Raw genomic sequence first — 20,198 nt, 5'->3', positions numbered from 1 at the left:
CATAAATAAATATGTTTTTAAAAATGACAAAAGTTAATGTTGGTATTTTGAACAGGTGTTTAGCGTCTACCATACGCACAAATTTACTTTGTGAGGATAATTATGGTTTACATCTCTCTCCCATGTAACTGCATCTTCTTTCAGTTTTTAGGTAACTTGGTTGGGAAGTAGGTGTTAGGAATATATTAGCAGAGTATCCGTATCTTCAATTTTCATTACAGAGTCCTGACAAAATCAAATCTCTCATTTCTTCTTCCAATCAGTGCTTAATTCACAACCTCTCAACAAAAATAGATGCTGAAGACCACTTAACTGGTTCAGGAAATTGTGTATTGTGACAGACTGTGTTACAACACAGCGAAGGCAAAGAGTTCGGCATTGCTAATGTGCATTTTTCATCTCTAGAGAGCCACAGCTTGCTAAAAATCATAATGGGCTCCAGTGCCCTTGTATCTGCCTATGCCTCATGGACAAATATTGCAATCCTAATCATAGTTACAGCATATGTTTAACACCCAAGAGAGTTGGACTGGTTAAAGCAGGGGCATTGTCAGAGACCCAACAGGTTTGGAAATGCCTGATGCTCCATGCCTACCAAGGGGTCCACCAAGTCAGGTCAACTTCCTGGACAACTTAATACAAGTCAGGTGTGGCAGATCCCCTCCCCCACATTCTCTGATGGGGTAGCTAGGAAGAGTCACCAATTGGTGCCATCACCTGCCATGGGTAAGTTTGGAGGGCCCAGTTGAGACTTTGCCCCAGGGCCTCTAAATAACATGGCAACCACACTGGCTCATAACTTTCAAAACCTGCTCTGTACTCTGTTCATTATCCTCTGTGACAGTGGTGCAGTCAGGGTTACCAATGGAGCAACAAAATGCATGGGCATAATTGAAGGAACATCAGGCTATTGTGGCTGTCTCAGCTGCCAGAGAGTATAGTTTCACTGAGTTGCCATTAGTGAAACCCAGGAAAGGCCACTGATAGCAAATGGGAGCCTTTCAAGCAGCATGTTAATAGTTTTTCAAAGAGCAGGTTGAAATGCATCTGGCAGGATTGCTCTGCTAAATTGGGCATGTCCTGAGTTTGCTTGAATAGTGGACTCTACAGGCAGTCAGCTCCACTCCCAGATGGCACTAGCTAAGCAGTCAGTTCTCCAAAGGGCTCGGAGTTTTGTCTTTTATCTGGAGTCATAAAAGCTTCAAAGAATGTAAAATTGGAGTCTAGAGCTACGGGGAGAACAAACTGCTGCAATGAGGCAGAGGCAGCAGTGACGGACGCTGTGGTTTTTGAGCACAGTAAGTGGAAAAAGCTATTGGTGAAATGCAGGGGAACCCCATGCTTCACAACATTCAGCTGCAACTCCTAATCTGAGATCAGTTGCCCAGCTTGTCAAGGTTTTGTCTCACTTGCACAATGTATCTTAGAACCAGTGACACAGCTCCATAGTGGTCTCACCGGAGGGGGGGGCAGCAGGTCCTCCTGTCTGCTGTCCCAAAGTGATTCTTAGCATGGTCGCTCTGAACAACTGTGCTGAATGACTGCAGGGAGGTGAGGGGCAGGTCCTTCTGCCTGCTACCTCTGCATTTCCGGTGTGGCCTGGCTGTGCCAAGAAACACTGGGGGCTGGTATGCAGGAAGACCAACTGCAGCCTCTGCCAGCCAGTCTCACTCCCAGCAGCTATGCCGCAGGAATGTCTGTTCCTCTGTAGCAGTGCGGAATTAATTGCAGCAACATCATCGTGTTACCACAACTACTTCTGGGTTGGTGGGTGGGAGCAGGGTCAGAGGGGGTGGTGGAGCAACTGGTGTATCCTGGGGTGGCACATTGGCCAGCTACGCCACTGCTTGGGACAAGGTGGTTGCAGAGGTTGTAGTGATCAGGGGAGCAAGCCCTTGCGTTGGTGTGTTCCAAAGCTCATGGTGCTACCAGAAGGCAAGAGTCAATTGAGAAGTTACAGAAACCTCTGGCTGGGCATGTGCTTATTCTACAGAACCTAATGTGATTTATATTGTAGCTCAAAACAACATTGCAAAACAATTTGCCATACAAATCCAACTTTTACTCCAATTCAGCCAGTTGGACAAGTTTTCTTCCAAGCGACAGAGGAGTACTGCACCCCTATGATCCATCCCATTATGTTTTCCAACTTCTAAAAGCGGATGATGTAAAATCATGGAGGGCAAGTCTATCAATGACTTCTAGTCATGTTGGCTACATGCTGCCCCCCAAAATAATATGGTGCTGCATATCACTTTCAGGGGAGGGCTATGCATTTTTCTTCTTATAGACTTTGTACAGGCATTTGAAAATAAATGCAGCAAATGGGATGCAGGGTTAAGGTTTGAACCACCAGAGCCAGAACCGGCTCTGCTTATGTTCTTAAGCCCAATGTTCTCAAATAATCATTTCACCGTGATGCTTCCCATCACTGCTCAACATCACCGAAATGCTGCACAGCTCAGTGATATCTAGGCAAGTTTTGTACTGGTAAATTTGAAATCACAGGATCTTGTCACAACACTCTCTGTAGTTATGCCCCCACAGCCACACCTCAAGACGACTATGTATAACCCCCTCACCAAAATCAACTTTATTTCATGCAAGTGTTTTCTTCTCCTGCCACTTACTTTACATTGAAACTTATCAAACTATTTAAATATCTGGTTCATTTAATCTCAAACTCTTGGAGCAGGTTGCGATAGTTTTAAAACAAACCCATAAGCAGTGAAAAATTGGAATTAAAAACACACCAAATTAATAAAAAAAACAAATTATCTATTAGACGGCAAACTGATACATTCTTCCCTTGAAGTAAGACTCATCGAACTTAGCAGAGCTTACTTCTGCGTAGATTGCACTATAAGAGTGCTAGCCGATATATGCCTACTCGCAAGTAAATCCTACTGGGTTCAACAGAACTTACACCCAGGTAAGTTTGCATAGGCCTGTAGCCTTAAAGCAACATAAACTATATACAGTGGGTCCTCACTATCTGCTGGGAATTCATTCCAGGACACCCCCCCCCCCAACAGATACCAAAATCTGAGGATGGGTGCAGAGTCCTGGCACCACAATCACATATTTTGATGTTGCACCAGCCCATGGCCCACTCCATGGGCCTCCCCACCTCCTCAGAAGGCCACCAGGATGTGAGCAGAAGCCACATCTGGTTTGTGTCTGCAGACTCCAGTTGCATGCGAGAGGTGTTTCTTAGGCCAGGAAAGGACAATGAAGTGGGCCACAGCTTCCCCATGCCTCAGAACACCTACCATGACCAGAAGTCACAGACACAAACCAGAAATGGCTTCTGGTCTCATCCTTGAAGTCCTCTGAAGCACAGGGAGGCATTCAATTTGGTGAAATTTGAAGATACTGAGTGCACAGATAAAGACCCACTGTATTGTCTCCCTGGTAGCCCTTGAGGAAGACAATGGTCCAGACAAAGTGCCCCTAGGTAAATTTCTCAGCTACTTCCTGCTGAGCCTGGCTAAGGTATTTACCTCACACAGTCAATAATCACACCAGACACAGGCTTGATGTTAAACTGGGTCACTTCATTAGCTATTAACTGAATACTAAACAGCAGGGCACTGCCTAACAAATTGCCATGCGGAGAGCTAGTTTGAGGAAACGGCCTGGCCATCTACCTCCCCAAGATGTAACTGGGCATACAATCTGATTCCTGGCATAGCGCAGTCCATTGACTGAGGGTGCCTATCCTTATCAACCCATATGGCTCAAGGCAGCTGGATGACTCAGCCCACAGATGGATCCCGGCTGGGTTTCGTCTATTCCAGGGGCTTGCCAGTTGGCCTCCCAGAGCCTGTCAAGCATCATGGGAGCGGTACTGGCTCACTCCTTGTCTTGGCTTACCTCAGATTGTACACTGAAGCCTATAGCCTACCTTCCAACCCCACAAGACACCTGCCAAAGTGACCAAAACCTAACATTACTTTGCATCACCCAACTTCAGACCAGGGTAGGCAAAACACTCCCACACCCAGTCAATTTGTGTGAAAACAAAAAACTCTTACCCAGGCCTCCAAGAGTGGTCACTAATCTTGGACTAAAGAAGGGTGGGCAGGCAGGGGACACAAACTGGGGCTCAACAGAGCTGGCCGAAGTCCCATTAACCAATGGAGCCTATGCCTGGCTGCATGAGGCCAAGGGCGGGGTAAAATAGCTGGCATGCCAATGTGCGCCAATGGACTTATTTCTTTATGGTTAAAGTACATATTTTTAGAAAGTTTCAAAAGCAGCACCAGCTGCTAATGATGTCGCTCTCCTCCTATAAGAGATGTCCCAGGGCTCTGCTCTACCCTTTGACTACATCCCTGGTCAAGCCACAACGTAAACTGTGCCAGTTACGAAAGAGAAGGGGGAGCTCAAAATAGGATTTCCATGATTAGTAGTAGACACATGTTCTTTGTAACATTTAGTTCCACCTCTCATTCTGCTTATTAACAATACCTTGATGTTGCTCCTAAAAGAGTTAAGGGAAGAACGAATTTCCATTTTCCATCTTATTAACTATAATAGTTTTAACTTGTACAGCACATAATCCATGATATGGAGTTTTTTTTTTTTTTTTAATGCAAGGAATCAATTTGATTTAAATCATATTTTTGCAAAATAGCAGTAGAACAGAATAGCCTGGGTCAAGATATATTCCAACGTGAATGATGATCGAAGGTTTAATAATTCCAACAGCTAAATGTAAAATTGAAAACCCAACAGAATCCTTCATTATAAAACCATCACTGTACTTATAGTAGGTATGGAGGGGGAAGGAACAGAGTATATCAATTTAGGAAGGCAGCAATTTAGGAGGAAATTGGTCCATGGAACATCTTCTGTGCTTCATAGAAGCTGTCAGTTAAATGTCAGTTTTAACTTTTGTCCGTTACATAAAGGAGTATCAGAAGCTAAGGAAGAGTAACTCAAGCTCAAAAATCATTACTTCAGCTATTGATTTGATCCTAATTAGAAATGTCTACTCATAACAGTTTTAAAAAGAAAAAGAAAAAAACCTTGCACATCCTGTAATGAAACAACAAGATAGTAAAGGAACTCTTGATTATCTTTCTCCCCACCCCCACTGAAGCGGGTATTGTTTCAACAGAAAAAGTACAAATGAGACCATGCACAAGAACAGCAGTCAATTTGATTATTTCATTTTAGTGAAAGGAAACCAACACATCTGCATGAGCCCTGCTTATTCTATTGGAGAGAATAATAAATTGGAGCAAGAACCTCGCTTTCTTATAAATGGTTGTATTTTCTAAGAGTCTGAGAGTCTGCTAAAAGTCTACTGATGGCTGGTGGCAACTCCAAGACAAAGGAATTTGTGACCAGTGCTAGTTTGTTGTTGGGGGGAGGCGCTATGGAGCTCTCCACTTTCCTCCTGATGATGCACTGAATGCTACCACTGCTACCAGAAGTGGGAGTTCAGGAGTCAGCATGGCCAGATGTGCTCTCTAACGGAAGTAGATCTTCGGTCAGTGCCTGACCTGGCCAACATATGACCCTTGTTTGGGTCATACTCCCACCTCCCTGCATTGGGAAATCAGGAACAGAAGTTTGCAATCGTAATCTGGTCAGACTGAAAAAGAAGACTGAATTTTGTGGCTGGCTGGCCAGAAGCAGCCTTTGAAAGGTGCATCTTTTGTGGGACTGATGATATTATTTTCATACAGGTATTGGCATTGCCTTGTTTGGAAGCTTGCTTCTCCCTCACACTGACCAAAAGAAAACACCAGCACATAAATAAAATGACCCATTCAACTTCCTACTGCTTCAGGGCCAAACCCTAACCAATTTTCCAGTGCTGGGGCATCTGTGTCAAAGGGATGTATGCTGCATCCGTGGTTGTGGGACAGTCACAGAGACTTCCTCAAAGTATGGGAACATTTGTTGCCTTACCTCAAGGCTGCATTGTAGCTGCACCGGGACTGGAACGTTGGATAGGATTGGGCCCTCAAGGAGCATGCATTATCTTGAGGTAGCACACCAAAAGAAAATGTAACTTGGTAAGTAAAGATATTTATTTGATGGACACATCCATTTAAGAGCCTTCCCAAACCTTCAAGCAGTTATGTAATAAATGTTATCTCTGATTTCAAGGGAGATCCAAACCTCTTCCTCAGAGGAAGCATCTTTATTTTGGCAAATGGAGTATTCCTCTTACAGTACCCAAACAGAAATTATTAGCAAAATATTTTGTCAACATCTGCCATCCCAGTTCAAGGGCTATGAAGTTCATGCACTTTTCAATACCTTTCCCTCATTCACTGAAAACTTTCTTAAACAGATTCTTATCATAAACTAGAACCACCTAATAAACACAAAAGTTTCAAAACTATATAAACAATGATTCAGGAGCTTCAACCAGTGCAGAATTTTGCACCTTGTCTAGGGATGGAAAGGAGCCAGAGAGAACATGTTACACCAATTTCCTCCACTGTCACCCTCAGTCTGAAGGATATTGCTCAATACCTCCTTTGTTTAAAACATTCATGAGGATGCAGGGAAAAGCTAGACCCAGAAATTGCTACACAAGTAAAGAATTGGGTTGGGAGAAGGGAAAGGTTTCATAAGGAGATGGTTAGGAACTGCAACAGACAGGTTTACATTAATCAAGGACAGGAGGAATTTTCTTCCATTTTTAAAATTCAGATTGCATTTGGGTTTAATTCTAGATGCAAGAAGAATGAGTCAATCTCACTATCTCAGCCCTGATGACGGGTGTTGGTGGTTCACCAGTCCGTAACCTGGAGGAAAAGGAATCTCTACTTGCTCAGATTGCTGTGCTGAATTATTTCACAGTATTTCTGGGCTGCACAGGCAGCTGAAGCCAAATTCTGTAGTCAACATTCCACCTGTGATGCTAAAATGCTTTCTGGAATAATGATTCTGATATGTTTTCTGTTATCAGGAAGAGGAGCTGCTGATTTCAAATATATTATACTAGAGCCTTATGAAGCCCAATCCAGCGCTGTTTTGCTTAGGGCAAGTTTTTAGAAGACTGCCGTTTCCTTACTCACAAATTAGATCCTCTAACTTTCATCTTTAGAGTATCAAGTTATACATTTACATAATAGCAAACCCAGATTTGCCACTGAATGTATGCTAGACAGGGAGCCACAGTCAATCCTGGTTTCCAGATCAGGGTTCCTGCATGATGCAAGTGTTTCCAAATATGTGTGCTGATTTTTCCTTCACATTAACATATTACATGGGCTGCCCAATTCTATCTCCTGCCAGCGCATAGCATGCGGTGTCATCAATGGAATGTGCACTGTGTGCTATGGTGGGGAGGAGTTGATCACAAGGCCAATGAGACGCAAGTACAGTGGTTCCTCGTTATCTGTGAATTTGACCCACTGTAAGCTCCAAACCCACAGTGAGCTGAACCAATGGCGTAGCTAAGGGGGTGCAGGGGGTAGCAGCTGCACCGGGCATCAAGCTTTAGGGGGGCAACAAGCTGAGCTTGACACTGGTGTCCAAAATTGTGAAAATCTTGGTATGTATAAATAATGCCATCATATTATAGATCATTGGAAAGGTAATTTAATGCAGAATGCAATGCAACAAACTGCACTGGAATATCTGTATTCTATCAAAAGTTATGGCCAATTAACCAGAAAATGAAAACACAACTGTCTTATGGAACAAAAAGTAGATTTGCTCAACTCCAAACTGAACTATGAGACTGATTGTTCTGAGTGCCAATGAGATGTTATTATGATACAGCATGGAACCAATAACTTTTTCTTTATTTAATTAATTAAATTGGATTTTGTCATGCAGGGGGCTACAAAATCTTCTTTGACCTCAGGTAGCAGAAATATGCCTTAGCTATGCCACTGATGGGGGGAGGGAGCAGAGCAAGTGGGTGGTGAAGTGCTGGGAGGAGGAGGTGAGTTCCTCTCCATTTGCAATTTTTAAAAGCCCAGGCATGATGTCACTTCTGGCTGTGACATCACTTCCTGGGCAAAGTTTTGAACTTGGCACCGGGCTACACGATAATTAGCTATGCCACTGAGCTGACCTACAGAGGACTTTCTGGAAGAGACCAGCGGTCACGTCTGGGAGGTCTTCTGAGTTGCAGGGAGGCTGGACATGGTTTCACCTTGACTCAGTGTACCCACCTGAGCCTTTTAATTGGAACTTCCTGTTTTCACAAAAACCGGGAGTCCCTGTTAAAAGGCCGCAGGAGCTCTTCTGCTTCTTGTTTTATTTTTCTCTCCTGTGCATGTTGATTATGAAAGTGATGGATGGGTAATGGAAGTATCCTGAGCTGACTACGATAGCCCACTGCAGAAAAGCTAAGCCACTGGAAGATTTTATATTAATACATAATGCTACAACTCTTAATAATGTTAAACAATGCTTAAATGATGGGACAAATTGCCCCTCCCTCCCAAAAGAAATACAACACAAAGCTATACAACAGTGGCTGAAGAATGGTAGTTGAAAGAAAGAGTCTAATCCTCTGTCCATTCACTGAAGAGGCCATTCTATGAACCATATGCAGAATGGGGAGGGGGAACCAACAACAGGTCTGCAAGCCCAGCCAATGAACACACAAGCATGGGGGGAGGGGCTTCTGTGCCAGAGGGAGAAAACTCTAAGGAGGTTTCAGCTCTAGTACCTTTTCTGTGCTTTTTCAAGCTATTCTTGTTGCAGACAGACTGAAAAGTAGGCTAGACAATTGCCCAGTCTACCCACTTACCAGTTGCCACTTACCCCTCTAAAATACTACCTTTCAGTGGCATCACTAGAGTTTGTGTCACGCAGTGCAGGAGGCCAGTACATCCCCCCTGTGATGGACCTCTTCCCATGCAGTGGGGGGGCAGTGCCCCAGGCGGTGGGTGTGGTGATGTACTATTGTCCCACCCTTACTGGTTTTGAGGCTATAACTTTTGATAGAATAGAGATATTTCTACACAGTTTGTTTCATTGCATTCTGCATGGAATTACATATTAATTGTTATGTAACATGATGGTATTATCATAAAATGCAAAGATTTAAAAAATTTGGCGAGTAGTGGTGTCACCTCCCCCCATGCGTGTCGCCCAGTGTGGTCCGCAACCCCCTAGAGACACCACTGATACCTATCAATTGAGCAGATCTAAAACACTAGCTGTCGGTTTTAGAGCACAGGTTTCCACACTTAAGCATCAGACTTCAAACAATCAAAATGCTATACTGAAACTTAGTTTCAACACACCAATCGCTACAACTTCTCAAACTGCCTCTCTTTTCAATAAGATGTAGGGCTTGAACGAAATGAAAAAGTAAGGTCATTCCTCCCCACCACCCCAGATGGATAATTTCAAAATGAGGAGGAGCGAAAGGCTTGCTTTTTTTTTTCTTTCTTTGTTTTTGGAAAGCAGTACGAAAACAAATGCCTGCACTGTGTACATCTTTAAATAGTTTCCTGGGTGGAAGTGGTTTTATATCCTCCTCTAATGGCCTTGCTGTTGTTTTGAGTCCTGGAGCTGCCTAACGAGCTTTCAAAAATCAAGCTTTGCTGCACTTTTTTCATAAAAGGCTTACCATTCAGCTTAGCTGTAAATAGATCAGGAATTCATGAATGCAAAATGAACCAAGGCCAGGACTGGAAATGGTTTCCGCTACTTACAAACGTTCACAGCCTTCATCGCCTCTGTGCTGCATATCATTACAATAATATTCTTCATTGGCTGGGTAATAATTATTCATGTGGTGTCTTTTTTTTCCAGTGGGTATTTATCTCTGACGTTACATTTGGTGAGAGTTAAAGGCAAAGGACCCATTGCGGCCAAACTCTGAATTTCCTGCATGGCGCATAGGGGAGCTAATTGGTGAGTATCTTCCCAATTGGCTTTATGGTATCTTGAACATGGTTTCTTAACTTTGACCCCAAGCACAACAGAAGCTAACGCTTCCTCTTCAAACGTAGTTTCTTAGGTTGTATCCAAGAACTGCTTATGTAGAAGATGACTCACAAGGTTTAGGGACTGGGATAGAACTCCATTACAGAGGCCTACTTATATGTTCATCAGAACAGACACTTGACCCACACCAATCTCCTCATAGTTACCATATATGAATGGTGTACTGTGCAGCAAAACTACAGGTAGGCTCAAAGTGGGTGCCTTCTTCTCTAAGAAGTATATCAGAGTACCTCAGTTCTATCAGAAACAGTTTTCTCTATCAGAAAATAATGGTTCTATCAGATATGGGCTTCCCCTCATTCCCACACAAGTTACATTGCCTTCTCTTTATGAGTGATCTGTTGGTTTTTCACTTGGCCTACCCACCTTTGAAACATATGGGCTGGCTGTTGATCGAGGCAACATAAAGCTGGTTACTGAACTCAGTATGCATTCAAGAGGGAGTTCACCATCCATCTTCTGTTAGCAGGATGGAAGTAGTTGCCTAAAAGAATTCAATTTGCACCCAACAGTTGATCAAAATTATCTGGTAATCATCTGTTGGTAGTAAGTTCCCAATAAGATCAGATGCCATTCGTAACCCTGTTGGTAATCTCACTGGGAACATTAATCTGCGACACTTTACAAATATTCCCCACAAATCTTTGCAACTTGGGTTTACTGTCTAGCACAGGGGTGTCAAACTTGTTTTATACAGAGGGCTGAAGTTAGCATTCAAGGCACCTGCTGAGGGTCAAATGTGATGTCATTAAGCAGAAAGTGACATCATTAAGCAGCTGATGGTCAGAAATCAGCACTTTGTTCTCACAAAAAAACTCATTAACTGCATATGACAGAAGAGAAAATACCAAATCTTGATCATATTTCAAGATATGGGGGTGCCCACTTTTCATGAAGGCTGCTTTTCAGCAGTAACACCTCAGCACTTACTCAGCAACTGAGAGCCTGAGGGACGGATAAAAAGCTTCCGGGGGCCGCATCCGGCCCCCGGGCCTTATGTTTGACACCCCTGGTCTAGCACCTCTGATTGCAAAAGCATGATGCGGCATTATTCTTGTAAGTCTCTATAAGAAAAGCAGGGCAAAAAAATTATGCAGTGAATAAAGGTCATCCCTATAACCAACAGGAGGTGCTACACAGTACAGGTTGATCCCCAGTATCTGTGGGGGATACGTTATTGGACCTCTCCCCATGGATACCTAACCTGCAGTTATTACGAGATCTACAACGGGCCCTCAAAGGACCTTTGGATGTGACCAGAAGTGCCTTCCAGTCACATCTAGAGATGTTCTGAAGTTCAGGGAGGCCACACGCGTTCACTTCCTGAAGGCTTCTGAGAGGCACTTCCAGTTTTTCATCAAAACTGTTTTTCACTGCCTCCCCGCACTTCAGAACACATCCTGGATGTGACTGGAAGGAACTTCAGGTCTTACCTGGAAGGTTCGGTGTAGCCTTCCAGACATCGGTCAGGACCTGTATTAAGTCAAATCTGCAGGTTCCAAGGAGGTCAAACCTGTACTTCAAAATTCTGAGTTAAATATAATGTAATTTAGATGCAAAATACATCTGATTCCTCGTTACTGTTAATATCTAAGCCTCAATGGCCAACTCCAATCATGTAGCAAAAAGACTCCTGTGGTCCTTTAAAAACTAAGAAATGTAGCGTGGCATCAGCTTTCATGGACCAGAACCCAGTTTTGTCAGATGCAACTCAATAAGTTAATTTGCTATTCTTTGACATACCCCCACCGCTTTCACCATCTTTAGATAGCCACGGAAGCAGACCATGCAACAAAAGCAACCGCACTGTGCCAACTAAACTCTTAAAATAACTCTCTGAGTAATAACCACTTTCTATAGCCTTTCCAAGAATAAGCAGGCAGCTGCTAAAAAACCTCGCTGCAAGAGCACAGAGCCGGTTCCAGCAATCTTATTTGCAAACGTCATTCTCTTCTATTTGCTTTTCCTAAACAAAAAAAAAAAACCCACCAAAACCAAAACAAAACCCACGAACCATCCGCGAGCCTACCAAACCCAGTTTGCAGCACTTGTATTCCACCACACTAGAAACCCAACAACTATGTTAAACAAAAATCAAAGCTGGAGAATGCACACGCTGTTTTTAACAAAGTCCCGAACATTGAGGCGCACATGTTTTTCCATGCCTATGCAACTCACAGCCATAGAAAATGTCTCCTTCCAATTACCAGCCTCCTGCCTGCCTGCCCATATAGATGAATACGAACATGGCTGTTGCCGCTGGACTGAGTACACGGCTGCCGGCATACATAATTCAGGGGCGGCTTCGAGACCTTGTAGGCAAAAGGGAAAACAAAGCCACAATTTATGTAGTTTGACATGTCAAGAAATGAATGAAATATTGAACAGGTATAATGTCCTTCCAGGCATGCTAATCAAGTTGGCCTGTGAAAGGAATACCTCACTTCCTCCAAAGGCATCCGGTGAGTTTGAATACCAGTGCTTTATGCAACCAGCTGACACAGAGAGCTTGATGTGAATTTCTAATGGCTGCAGCTACTGCTTATTATAATTTTTAAGCACCAATATTGAACATTACATTTATTGCCAGTTCTTTGAGAAGGAAGCTTGTACCTGTTACACAGAGTGCTGTCGACAAAGCTCTGCTTTTGCACCAGCACTAAAGGAAAGAAGGGGTTAACTAGAAATGGTTCTGGATGAACTTCGCTAGTCATTCAAGCATGGTGACCTCCCCCCCGAAACACTTCCAGATATCCACAAATGTAGCACTCAGCTTTCTGCTAACTGCCTGTCTGGCTGGCAACCTTCAGTCTTGAAAGACTATGGTATAAGCCTACAGCACCTGGTATTCCCAGGCGGACTCCCATCCAAGTACTAACCAGGCCTGACCCTGCTTAGCTTCCAAGATCAGATGAGATCGGGCATGTGCAGGGTAACAGTTGCTGCAATACTGTGAATGTTCCTCTCCCCAAAAAAACTATCTGGCATGCCCAGGAAACATGGGGCAAAGGAATCAGGCACTTTATATGCAGCTGTGGGGATGCTGATTGTCCAGTTCTATCCTCCTTCCCCCCTGCCCCTGCTGCTGCATCCACACCAAAAATGAGCACGCTGTATCCAGCGAGGGGGATCAGAAAGCTTTAGAAGGGAAAGGGGTTTTAAATCCCCTTATCCCTCCAAAAGCCTCCCACTTTGCAATGGATCTCCTTGAACCTGATCAAGTTTATTTATTTAAAGAATTTCTACTCTGCCTTTCTACCATACATTGGGGCACCCAAGGCAGCTTACAGCTTAAAAACCCAATGCAAGATAAAAGTTTAAAACAATACTCAAACATTAAAATAGAAGACAGTTAAGACAATAAAACAAAATCAGACGCCAACAGATCACAGTATTAAAATTTCATTCATTAAAAAGTGCCGGCCTACCATGTCAGCAGTTTAATTAAGTTCTTTAGCTGGTGAAAGTCTGAGGAGAGAAAAGGGATGGGGAGCTCAAAGGGGATAGAATCTGGTGTGCAGCATCACCATTGGATCCATCCCCTCTTACAGCCTTCCTGCCTCTGTTCCTCCACCTCCGCAACCAGTTCTGCTCTCTCCCCACCCCACTGCTGGCTTACCTACTCCAATTGGTCCAGGGAAGTTCACCAATGGACAGCAAGTGCTGTCACCTGTTGTGGCAATGCTCCCAAAATGGCCACCAACAGAGCGCTGCCATTTTTATGATAACAAAATATCTGTTCTCTCCCTATGCACAAGGTTTTCTAGAAATTCAGAAACAGTGAGAGATTCCAAGTGCTTCTAAGAATCTCCAAAGCCTGGTGCAAAGTGAGAGATTGAGCCCAAAGGTCTCAGAGGGGGAGAAGGGTCCAGGGTGACCAAAGATAATGGCTGGTTATCAAGGGAAACCAACTTTCAGGGTTCCTAATTACAGCCAAACATACAAAAGCAGTGAATTGCCCCCTTTCCTTCTACAATGCTTGTCTTCCATCTGTCATTCAGTTTTCAGATCCAGCAAATATTCATGACATTCCTGACAAAAAACAATCTGACAGAGAGGTGATATACAGCAGTTTTGAAAATGTTGTAAAATCTGTTAAAAAAAACGTAAAGGAAATAGATGTGCAAGAAGATAATTACCAACTCTGCATGCGATCTGCTGGAATTATTCAAATATCCATTGTGTGCTTGAAAAGACATTATACATAATTAAGGGCTTGATGCTATCAGACTTGCCCAGAACCAGCGCATCACATCACAAATGTGCTGTAAGGCCCTCCTCAACACTCAGCTCAGCGTGAGCCCATGTAGAACCAGCGCCGGGTGAAGGCCATTTGCACAATGCCCAGAGCTCTAGGCAAGTATCAGGCAGCGGAATAGTAAGTCAGGGCAGGAGAGAAGCATTCCGGGGCAGGAGGAAGGCGGGGTGAAGGTGGGGTGACAGAGCTCTGCTCCACCAGATCCAAAGCCCCACATCGGGCCTCCTGGTGGCCTCCGATACAGAGCTGCTCTACTCTGCACTGGCTAGATAGCTGGAGCAGAGTCGAGTAGTTCCATTGCGGGGCTTCCCCCTTTCTCCAGGGGAAGATGAATGTCCCCTTTTTCTAAGGAGCTTCCAGCAGCTGCCTGGCAGCCATAGGATGCAGCAGCAGCCATTTCAGAGTTGCTGCAGCCCTGGGCACCAGGCAGCTCAGGATTGGGCTTCCCAGTCAGCAATTCTATACACACCTTCCTGGAAGCAAGTCCTATTGAACACAGTGAGACTTTGAGTAGTCTAATACAGGTGACAACATGTACAGATTGTGCTATGATTCCAATTTGCATTGTGAAAGCTCTATGTATTTGCTGTTATAAGTGCCCCCCAACATTCAAGGCCAGCATGTATGAAGAAGGAATTATCCCTGATAATAAATGTCATGTTTGTTCAGAGTTGCCACTGAATTTCACCTGAAGTGAAATTGAAGACGCATGTGGAGAGTCCTTCTCAGGGCTCCAGGGAAATCTGCACCAGGGAAAATGAAGTGAATGTCATAAGTGTTCAAAAACAGCCCTCCCTTCTTTCTGAATTTCCCACTTGAAAAGTCTGAGGAGGAATTCCTCCTGTCTAAGGACCAAATTACATATGTAGGGTAATGACATGTATGTTAAACATGCACATATGAAGTAGGGGAGTCTCAACTTAACACAAAAAGGAGTGGGGAAGAGGGGTATGGAACCTAGCCCTTCCTTGACTGACCCTGCAGTGCTCCTTAGCAGTGCTTTTCCATCAGTGCTATGGGAACTACTTGTGGTACTTCACAGTATGGCAGGTAGTACTTAGCTCTAGATTGTTCTACATGTCTGCCAAGTGCCGAGGGGACAATGTGGCATGACTATGACTGGTTCAATGCCATCAGAAGTGGGATGGCTGAGGCAGCAGTGTTCTGGTGATAAGGTATTGCTGTATGGCAGAAGAACCCTGCCCTTCAAACAAGACACATTTTGGGCAAGGAAGGAAGAGCAAAAAGCAAAACCAAACAGACTGTGATTTGTTGTAGGCCACTCTGTGGGAGAACCAGTCATTTCCACACATAGTGATTTTCAATATTTTTCTCCTCACAAGAAGACTTTGCCTCTTATGATGCCACTTCTGGGAAACTCTTCTGGGTTCTGCAGCTGTTTTTAGGGCAAGTGCGTGTAGTAATTGTCTGTCCCTCTTCCTCCTCCAGTTCTGCCAGTGGAGGGAGAGAGAGAGAGAGAGAGATTAGTTACTATAGACAGTTGCCCTAAAAACAGAACTACAGAACCAGGGACAAACGTTTCAGTGGCACACCAGTTGAAAATTGTTTGCCTAGGGGCAGTTGTACCCACAAACACTGGTGCTTGCAAAAGTGGCACAGTCAAAGTAGAAAAGCCCAGTTCTGTTACAGTATTTTCCTTTTTCAGCTCACTTTCAGTATCAAAAAAAGCTGGAAAGAGAAGCAGGTTTTGCTCTACAATCCTGCAGCTTCCTTAAAAAAAAAATCTACAGGATAGATCCTGCAATTTTACATGTGAGCAGGGCAAACACTTGTTTAATATACAGTACCCATGGTTGCCTCACCTGTCCAGTTTGGCCCTGACTTGGCAGAGACGGGCAAGTCTTGTGGCAGAATAAGCACCCATATTTGCCTCAGGGATTTTAACTGAAGAACTTTTCTGCAAAAATGAAGCTGTGACTATGATATTTGAAGGGGGGGAAAAAACAACCAAAACAAAGCCATGGAGGAAATATCAACTAACAGAAGGGGTAGTAAATGTAGGAGTAAATACAGCAGACTGGAAGAGTGTAACTATTAAAGGGGGAAAGCTCTATAAAGATAAATTATACACAAAGAGCAGATGGGGAAAGAAAGGACATTGGAACAGATGTAAACATTATTCTAAAGTAGCAGAGATTTATCAAGACAGCACATACGAATACTGAAGAGTTTATTTTTGTCTATGGTTAACAGTGCTGAGCTGAGGCCCCAAGAGAGATAGCAGCAGAGTATCCTTTCTTGATCACCAGCCTGGGAAATAAGCGAGCGACAGTCACAAGCCAACCACGATGCCATCACAGACGTGGGCATGCTGTTTCTTTCAAATAAAGCTCTGCGTCCTGCTAGGTTTCTTAGAGAACCAAAGAATGCAAAATAAAAGGCCGCTTAAAAATAAATCTGAGTGGACAACAATTTAAAGTGCTGTCGCAGATTCCGGAATCAGCCTACTGCTATTATAATGGAACTGGGAAATGAAAGCCAATGGGGCCCAAAGTTTTGTAATAAGCTCTGCCAAATTGTTCCAGTGGAAACAGCTCATGAATAGATAGTATAAGCCCCTCTCGTATGGGGATCTCACCATGGCACATGTGCTGTGCACTTCATCTTTGTGGAAGGGCTGTATATAAATACACTAAATAAAGTAACATTGCAAACAACCCCAGGGAAGCAGTGGCATCACTAGGGGGGGTGAAGGGGTGCAAGCCACTCAACCCAGTGTGCCCTTCACGAATAGAAATTTTCATTAGAATGCTGCAACAGGCCCAAGTGTTGGCTCCAACATTAGGGGTGCAAGGGGTGATGCACATGGCAGTGTGTGTGACACCACTACTGGACACATTTTTTAAAATCTTGGTATTTTTGAATAATACCATCATGTTATATATCATTCTGTGTGCAATTTCATGAAAAATGCAATGAAACAAACTGCTTGGAAATCTCTATTCTATTAAAAGTTATAGCCAAAAAAACCAGTGGGGGGGGCGGGGCAACGGTGCATTATGATGCCCACTGCCTGGGGAGCTGCCACGCCCAATGTATGGAAGGAGGTCAATCATGGGGGTGACGTGCTAGCCTCTCGTACCAGGTGATGCAAACCATAGTGACGCCACTGCAGAGAAGTTACAAGTATACAGCTAGCAGCACGAGCCTAGGCATGTTTACTTGTAAGTTGCACTATGTTAAATCGTGCTTACTCCCAGGAAAGTATGGATAGGACTGAAGTCCAATAGTGCAATCCCATACACACCTAAGGGTAAGCCCCACTGAACAAAGTGGGAATAACTTGTGCGTAGGACTATGCTGTAAGGCAGCCATTTTCAACCACTGTGTCATGGCACACTGGTGTGCCACAAATGGTCCCCAGAAGTGCCGCAGGAATTTGGGAGAGGATCATTTATCAATAGGACCGTTGAGGGATGTGAGCCCCCATTGACAGCACAGTGTGCCTTGTCAATTGTCAAAAAGCTGATGGTGTGTCTTGACCATTTTAGTGCCTTGCCAGTGTGCAGCAAGATGAAAAAGGTTGAAAACCACTGCTGTAAGGTAATGTTGGTGCCGACACTTGGGCCTGTTGCAGCATTCTAATGAAAATTTCTATTCGTGAAGAGCACACTGGGTTGAGTCCTAAATTATCCTTCCAAAAGGTGTCATGGGGCTTGCATGCATGGAAATGATAGCACAAGGGTCTTGCACTCCAAAAACCCAAATGGAAGGCTGACTTGGCTTTCTCCTTGTGCGGCATTTGTGCAACACAATGCACAAGATATCACACACCAAACTGTCAGCACCTCACTGTCATGCCGTTTCCTATACATGCTACTAAGCAACAGCGTGTGGAACAGCACAAAAAGCGAGTAATTCCATGTGTACTCCCTAGCCTGGGATATACTCCCATCTCGCCTCATGTGTTTTAAAACTTTATCTTACCCAAATATGGATGGGGAACTCTATAAGACACCATGGCCTTTAATTTTCTTTCCTTTCTATTTTTTTGGTGGGGGGGGGGATGTCCCCTTATTGTAATTGATAAAATTATAAAATTTATGGATTGCGTGCATTAACAACATGTAGGTTAATGTTGTGTGTTTGGGGCCATCATGCTCCCTAGTAAACTAGAGATTTTATATGGGTTTTGGAACAGACTAATAAAGATGGAAGTTCAACAGAGGCCAAGCAGTTTAGCCTTTCACTGGCAGGTTTCCATAGCATAAAGTTTATGTCATAAACTATCATCCAACCCCATCTGTAGTCCCTACAGAGTATGCTTAGCATGTAAGAATTCTGTACTAGTTGTCACAAATTGCTGTATGAGATTATTTGTGTAATGCTATTCAGGTATTGCTGAGTTGCTGCCAAGTGGGCACAGCAAATGACTAGTTGACACTAATTAAAACAGAAATGCAGCAGCATCTATTGTGTCAGGACCACAGGATTTGGGTTGCGCAATGCCAAGCTAGAACAGTTGAAGCCTGTGTTGTTTGAGGCCAGTTACTGGGGGATAAGAGGGGAGTAGGATCACAGAATAAGCTTGCTCCCCAATTCATCACTAGAATGTTGTTGAGGCAGTACCATAGCTACATAGCTACAGCCCCTGGGGGCTGGGGATAAGAATAGGCCCTCAGTTTGGCTGTACTTGTCGTAAGAGGCGACTAAACAGCCACCGGGTAGATGGGACTCGTCAGCCTGGGAAGGCAGCTCATCTGAGAGAAGGAAAACTCTGATCCCAAACCGCCACTGCCTTGTGGCTACATCCAGTTATGGAAAAGGCTTCAGGAGTCAACCTCGAGGCAAAATCCGGAGCCGGAGTCCCTGAGGCAGTTCATGGCTGAACACGGTCACGTTCTGGCAACTCCTGCGACGCCGCTGGAACCAACGGTATTGGCCTCTGCCTTTCCATTGGACCATTTCAGCGACGTGGAGAGAGGGGATTTGCTGCATGGGAAACAGCCTATCCTCCATACCTACTTTACCCAGGCTTCGCGCACTGGAGAGGACACTCTGTTCTAGAACCACCATTCAGAGCGTGACACCATAGTCTTTCGAGACTGAAGGATGCCAACAACAATAGCTACAAGAAGGGTGGCCACAGTAAGTACTGCAGGCACCGCAATGCGCTGTGTAACCCCCCCCCCCACTCAATGTCCAAGCCATTCCAGGCAGCAAAATGCAATGCACAGAAAATAGCTTCTCCTGGTGGCAAGTGGGAGGGGCTAATTACACAATGCATTGCAGCCCCTGGAATACTTACCGTGTCTCTCCGTAGCTAAGCTACTTTGTTGAGGTGAAGGGCAGTGGTGTCTCAAGGATTTGTGCCACCCGGTGGTGGAGGCTAGTGCGTAACCCCCATGATGGAACTCCTCCCATTCAACGGTGGATGTAGGCAGTGGGAGGTGGTGGTTACGGTGATGCACTCTTGCCCCACCTCTGTTGGTTTTCTAGCTATAACTTTTGACAGAATAGATATGTTTCAATGATATATCATAATGGCATTATTTGAAAATACCAAAATTCTAAACATTTTGGCCAGTAGTGGTGTCAAACCCGCCTCCACACATGTCGTCTGGTATGTCCCGCACCCTCTAGCGACGCCACTGCCCATAAGTAAAGGATGCCAGAATTGTGTCAGGAATCCTCAGCAGCATCAGATTATGAAGCAAAGATATGGACATAGGGGAAAAAATCATTATTTTTCCTTGTAAGAAAAAAAAGACAAAAAAGATGGAAATAGATTTTCAATTCTAAGCACACTGTTTCCTAAATAATTTATCCACAGTGGTCCTTATTTGCATAATTAAAAGCTGGTAAGTCTTCATTCACTGTTCATTTCCTTTACCTGCTTGCATTATCTACTTTTCTCAGTGTACATAATTAAAATGAAAATTTGGAGCATATAAATTAATGACACTAATTACTAACTATCTAAAGATGTAATTGATCACTGCACCTTTGGAAGCCCTCCCAAAGTACATACTCT

At 44.1% G+C, this 20,198-nt stretch overlaps 1 pseudogene; it reads right to left on the bottom strand.

Moving 5' to 3' along the window:
• Positions 1-12,775: 12,775 nt before the first annotated feature.
• LOC136656296 (5S ribosomal RNA) lies at positions 12,776-12,895 on the bottom strand (annotated as a pseudogene).
• Positions 12,896-20,198: the final 7,303 nt, after the last annotated feature.

The sequence above is a fragment of the Tiliqua scincoides genome, chromosome 6 (genome assembly GCF_035046505.1).
Source record: "Tiliqua scincoides isolate rTilSci1 chromosome 6, rTilSci1.hap2, whole genome shotgun sequence".
Lineage (NCBI taxonomy): Eukaryota > Metazoa > Chordata > Lepidosauria > Squamata > Scincidae > Tiliqua > Tiliqua scincoides.
Note: the sequence above shows the minus strand (reverse complement) of the source record. Positions and strands in the feature narration are given on the sequence as shown.